Raw genomic sequence first — 6,106 nt, forward strand, 5'->3', positions numbered from 1 at the left:
GGCCACTCACCACTCTGTTAATCACCTCTGCATCAACTACATGCAGAAATGTTCACACAGATGCACTTAGGTGCATATTTATACAGAATACATGTATATTCTTTACATACATCTGCATCAGGAGCAGCCAGGATGGACCATCCTGTTCTCCACACTGACAGAAGAAGAAACATTTACAGAGGATTTATTGAACTGATATATTAAACCAACACAGGTTAAACATTTGGAGATTGCATGCTATGTTCATTATAACAATGTCAACACAATTAGCACATATAGGACAAGATTTACTCAGTGTGGGAAATTAACATAAAGTCCCAATGTACAACTGTTGTATAAAAAAAAGGATCTCGTTAACAGCCACCTGTTCACGTTGTGACACCTGAACATCATACATCACACTGTGTATTCAGAATCTATATCTATATGTTACTAGAGATAGTAACATCTGTGAGTGCACTGCTACGAAAACAGGCTTTTTGTGCTATTTTCATTACAGACATCTCTGTGCAGCAATATGTCTAAGAGCCTGAAACACTACAGGTTGTAAAAAACATAACACATCCATGGCTTGAGTGCATCTTTTATTGGGCAACTGTTTTAACTCTGCTCTTCTGTTTCCTGTTAAGTTCCATTCTGTTAATTTAAAGCAATCACTTGCATCAATGCTTGTTCTGTTCTGATTCCACATCCATCAACATTTTATTGTGTAGAAATTCACAATAAAATTCTTGCTGCAACCTTAGTAAATCACATTGTTTGATTCATTTAAATAAAACACATTTACATATATGGAAATACACATGGCAAAAAAACACTGTAACCTTCTTGATCAAAACTTTAGGGCCATCCATGTTTTACTATCATCAAATTGAGAAGCCACTCCCGCATAGATGGTTGGTGAAACGGATCCAAACGGAAGCAGATAAAGTGTTATAAGCAAGTTGGAACTTCACATAGCAGGGGAGGAGAGGAAAAATAAGAGCAAAGATGATGGCTACAAAAAAGGCATGAGCAGGTCTATTTCGTCAGGTCTGTTTGGGCGTGCCCATGTACTCCCCCAGCTGTGATCTGTTAGGGGAGCAGCAACATACTGAATAAAATGTCCAGTTTGCAGCCAGTCACAGAGCCAGACCAGAGAGAGATCTGCCAGATGTATTAAGATATGATGATGATGGTGATGATAACATCCTCACTTCAGCTGATATGTGATAAGCAGAGATGGGCAGTAACGCGTTACTTGTAACGCGTTACTGTAATCCGATTACTTTTTTCGAGTAACGAGTAAAGTAAGGGATTACTATTGCAAAAACGGTAATTAGATTACCGTTACTTTCCCGTAAGCACGCTGCGTTACTGCGTTACTAAAACCGGGATTTTTTTGCGAGAATGTCTCATGACAATGACGTTAGCAAGTGCGACATTCGTGACAACAGCTGTGTGCAGATCAACAATGGATCATATATCGAGTGCAGAGAGAGTATGAGCGTGCAGCGTTTAAAGCGTGGAAGTACTGACCTTACTTTGAGTTTGATTCCATAAAAAGTGACAAAAACATTAGTGTCCGCTGTGCGTGGGAAGAAAACTTCTTTTTACAGCGAAAAAAACCCCTAAACTTCCAACAAGCACCGAGTAGCTACGACGTGATGGGAAACTCACAGAGAAACTCGCGGATTCTTCCACACCGCTGCAGCACACCTGCACCAGGGTAAACCTCCGCCTACCCAACTCCTGCTTTACAGGTGAAAATAGAGCAACAGGACTGCTGAGTCTTTGATGTGATTTATTTTCTGCTGTGTTTTACTTGCATCTATTTGAAAGACTGAGTGTAAACACAAAAAATATTTTATTTTATGTGCTGGAATGTGCAGAAAATAGGTTTAAATATTAAACAAATTTCTTCCAGTCAGAGAATGTTGCAGATAATTAAATGTTTGCTTGATGCATAAAGTTAAAAGATTAAAACTAATAAAACAAGTTTTAAAAAGAGACTTTTCCATTTGATTACATTTTGTATGATGGATTATGTAGAAAAAGTAGAATTGGCTGAAAGATCTATCGCTTTATCACCTATTCAGGTTGGAAATCGTGTTTTTAAAAAGTAACTAAGTAATTAATTACTTTTGAAAATAAGTAATCAGTAAAGTAATGGGATTACTTTTTGGGGAAGTAATCAGTAATTAGTTACTGATTACTTTTTTCAAGTAACTTGACCAACACTGGTGATAAGTAAAGTAAATGTCATTATCATGTTCTATTAATTCATTGAACAGCCAATTGTAAAACCTTCTGTTTGAAAAGGTCTGAGCAGAGTTTAGTATCAGGGGCTGATTGTCTGAATGTGAAGGCACCCATGTCTGCGTGTGACAAGAATTTAACCTGTTGGACATTTGAATACAATTGTTTTCCAACAGTGCAGCTGAAACATTAAAAATCACATCACATAAAAAAAAAGGATTCATTAATCTTGAATTCTACACTTTGGCTTCCATTAGATTATTAATTTTCAGTGTACTCATTCAATCTGGCTGACAGGAAGGCATCGAATCTATCAAAGTTCTTAGTGTCTACGTCACTGTCAACATCAATATATTCCATGAAATCAGTGTTACATTGTAACAAACTATCAAGCAAACAACCTACTTGCTGAGCTCGACTTTGAGCAATGAGATCTTTCACATTGCTGACATGCAGAATTTTTCTTGCAAATCAATTTCTCTTTAAAAGTGTTGCAAGCACTTTGACAGAATCCATGTTGTCACATGTGCGCTGAAAAAAACAATACATGGCTAAATAAGCAAGATCATTTGCATGGTAATGACATACAATGTTGCTGCAAAGTCTTTTTTTAAATGGTAAATGGACTGATTCTTATAGAGCGCTTTTCTACTCTCCCGGAGTACTCAAAGCGCTCTATACAACATGCCTCATTCACCCAATCACACCCACTCATACAAGCACCTCTAAACTCAAGTGCAACTAATAAGCATTCACACATATTCACACACATTTACACACATTCACACTCCAATGAACGCATCGGAGGGCAGGGTTAGTATCTTGCCCAAGGATATTTGGCATGCAGACTGGAGGAGCCAGGAATTGAACCACCTGAGCCACAGCCACCCCATTAAGTGACACTGTCTATTACTTGGTCAAAGGTTCTGCATTTAAAAAAGAATCAATATGTCAGGATGTTGCAACAATAAGTCCTTAAAAACAAAATATACATAAACTTATGTATAGGTCTTAAGAAAGAAGGTTTTTTCAACAGTGATCATAAAGTGTGAAAAGCTTTTTTTTAATTTCTTTCTGTCAGTATGAGGTATATGATATTCATTCATGCATATTAGCTGATAATAAGTAATTACACCAAATATCACAAGACTGCTAACTGTAGTCTATTAAGCCTGATAGCATGTGGCAGAGGGGTAAACTGAAGTTAGTCAGTCTTTATACAATACAACACATAGTTGTGGTGATAACTAAATTTTCTACATTCAGAGATAATGTTTTACATGATATGGCTACGGTTGCATACTGGCACCAGGTTGCTGTGACACTGTGAGCTGCTGGCTCAGCTACAATACTGATTCCAAGAGCCTTGAATGTGCTTCTACTGACTGTCTAACCGCCAGCAGACGCTCTGTATTTCCAGCGGGAACAGTTGTTTCCAGATAACACACTAACCACTGTACTCATCTGTAATGTTAAAGCACAATGGCTCGGCGAAGCCTATATAATGCGTCCCTTAATTCAAAATGATGTGATATAATCATTATTGAATGAAACCGTTTTCCATAACTCTGCAGTGCAAGTGAAGCAACGTAATGTTACTGGAAACATTAATATTAATGCTAACTACAGCCTGACAAAGAAGGGCAGTGACATCAGAAGTGAGGAACGGGTGATCAGCATTGCAGAGCCCAAAGCCCGAGTGGTGCTGAAGAGAGTGAACACCAGGACACCAGACTTCAACTAGTCCCAGGCAAAGTCCATGGTACCCACATGCTTCAAGAGATCCACCATGGTTCCCACTGCTCAAGAACAACAAGCCCTCATGCCTGAACGTCTACTAGCCAGTTGCACTGACTTTGGTGGTAATAAGGTGTTTGAGAGGCTGCTGAAGAACATCATCTCCTCCTCCATTCGAAGCACCACAGACCTGCTCCGGTTCGCCTACCGACCCGGCAGATCCACAGAGGACACCATCTTCCACATCCTGTACACCAATCTCCACCACGTGGACAAGAAACAGGGTAACTATGTGAGGTTGCTGTTTGTAGATTACAGTTCAGCGTTCAACACAATAGTGCCCAGTAGGTCCGAGCCCCACGAAAAAACCGTACATGCTGGACCTGAAAGCAAAGCTACACACTTTGAGGAGGTTATCACACAGAAATTTACTCTAGGCCCAGCAGCGGCAGCAGAGCCTGTACAACAGAAGGGCTAGACTCACCAGGAGATAATGTGCTTGTATTGCTCTCTTCTTCCAGCTCAAAATTACTCGCCAAGTGGCAAGGACCGTTCATGGTCACACGGCGGGTGGGCGGCGTTGACTATGAGATGGTATGGTCAGACAGGGGAGGAGCCACACAAATATATCACCTCAACCTCCTTAAAGCATGGAGAGAGGCTGGAATCGCATCTCTGGTGAGCCTGGTCAAGGAGAGAGATGAGTTGGGGCCGAAGGTGCCAAATTCCACGATTCCCACCTCCCTCCATTGTGGTAATCATCTCACAAAGGCCCAGAGAGCCAATGTTGCTGTATTGCAACAGCATTTTGCAGATGTGTTCTCCACCTTCCTGGCCGTACTTCGCTCATTGAGCACCATTTTAAAGAATGCAGCCGGGCGTGACGGTGCGTTCATGGCTCTACAGCAGGGGTGGGCAATTCCAGGCCTCGAAGGTCGGTGTCCTGCAGGTTTTAGATGTGTCCTTGATCCAACACAGCTGATTTAAATTGCTAAATTACCTCCTCAACATGTCTTGAAGTTCTCCAGAGGCCTGGTAACAAACTAATCATGTGATTCAGGTGTGTTGAACCAGAGTAATATCTAAAACCTGTAGGACACTGGCCCTCGAGGCCTGGAGTTGCCCACCCCTGCTCTAGAGGCTACCTGAACAGAACAAATAGTTCAGAGGGAATTGGCTGATATTGTGTTCATCAGCTGGGAGCTAACTGACCGGGAGACCCGGTACAGTATGTTAGAGAAGAAGTGCCTGGCCATTCGGTGGGCGGTTGACTCTCTTTGTTATTTCACCCTCTGCTGAGGCCACGCCCCGCTGCAGTGGCACCACTGCAGGAAGGATGCCAACGTCTGGATCACCTGGAGGTATCTGGCTCTACAGCCCCTTAAGTTCAAGGTCCATAGGCTGGGGGCGCAGGTGGTTGTGGCCAATTTCCTCTCCCACTCGTGGGCGGAGGAGTAGGTTCGGGCCGATGGGGCCCCGGCCTCAGTCGGGCAGTGGGGGTCTGTGGCAGGGGTGTGGTCTCTGGAGTGGAGGGGCGGTACAGTGAGCTCTTAGGGCGGCTTTGAGGTGGCAGAAGAGACAGGTGTGTGTGCTGGGACTAATGACTCTTTCTCCGAAGGAGCCGCTTTCAGAGTTACCTATGCTGAAACCAAAGTGAAACTGCTGAACAAGCAAAAATAAATATTCCCAAGCACGTCATTCCTGTGTGTGTCGGGTCCTTTTTTCACATTCAAGTATTTAAACTAGGGAACGTTTAAAAAACATTAACTAAAAATTTACCAAAAAAAGGAAGAAATCAGGAAGGAGGCAAAGAGTTTTTCACAGCACTGTAGGCCTGCTTATTTTCTTTTCAGACAGTGGAATCAAAAAATAATTACTTAGCTTAGATATTCATTGCTTAAAATAACATTGTAATAACAGGAAATATGAATCGCATACAGTTTTACTCCATTTCAGAACAACATTCTTTGTTTTTGGTTTTTCTTGGTTTTATGTTTTTAGGAAAGTGCATAAATCTGTATGGAAATTTTGAGTACAACAAAATCCTGCTCATATTAAATAGGAGAGCAGGTTTCCCCTTTATAAACATTAGCCATACTTTGCAAGTTGTTACCGGACAACCTAACTGTAA

Source organism: Aulonocara sp. 'chitande type north' Nkhata Bay, linkage group LG12 (genome assembly GCF_057382095.1).
Source record: "Aulonocara sp. 'chitande type north' Nkhata Bay isolate Kocher_YH1m ecotype deep benthic linkage group LG12, A_spYH_male_GT1.1, whole genome shotgun sequence".
In the NCBI taxonomy this organism is placed as follows: Eukaryota; Metazoa; Chordata; class Actinopteri; order Cichliformes; family Cichlidae; genus Aulonocara; species Aulonocara sp. 'chitande type north' Nkhata Bay.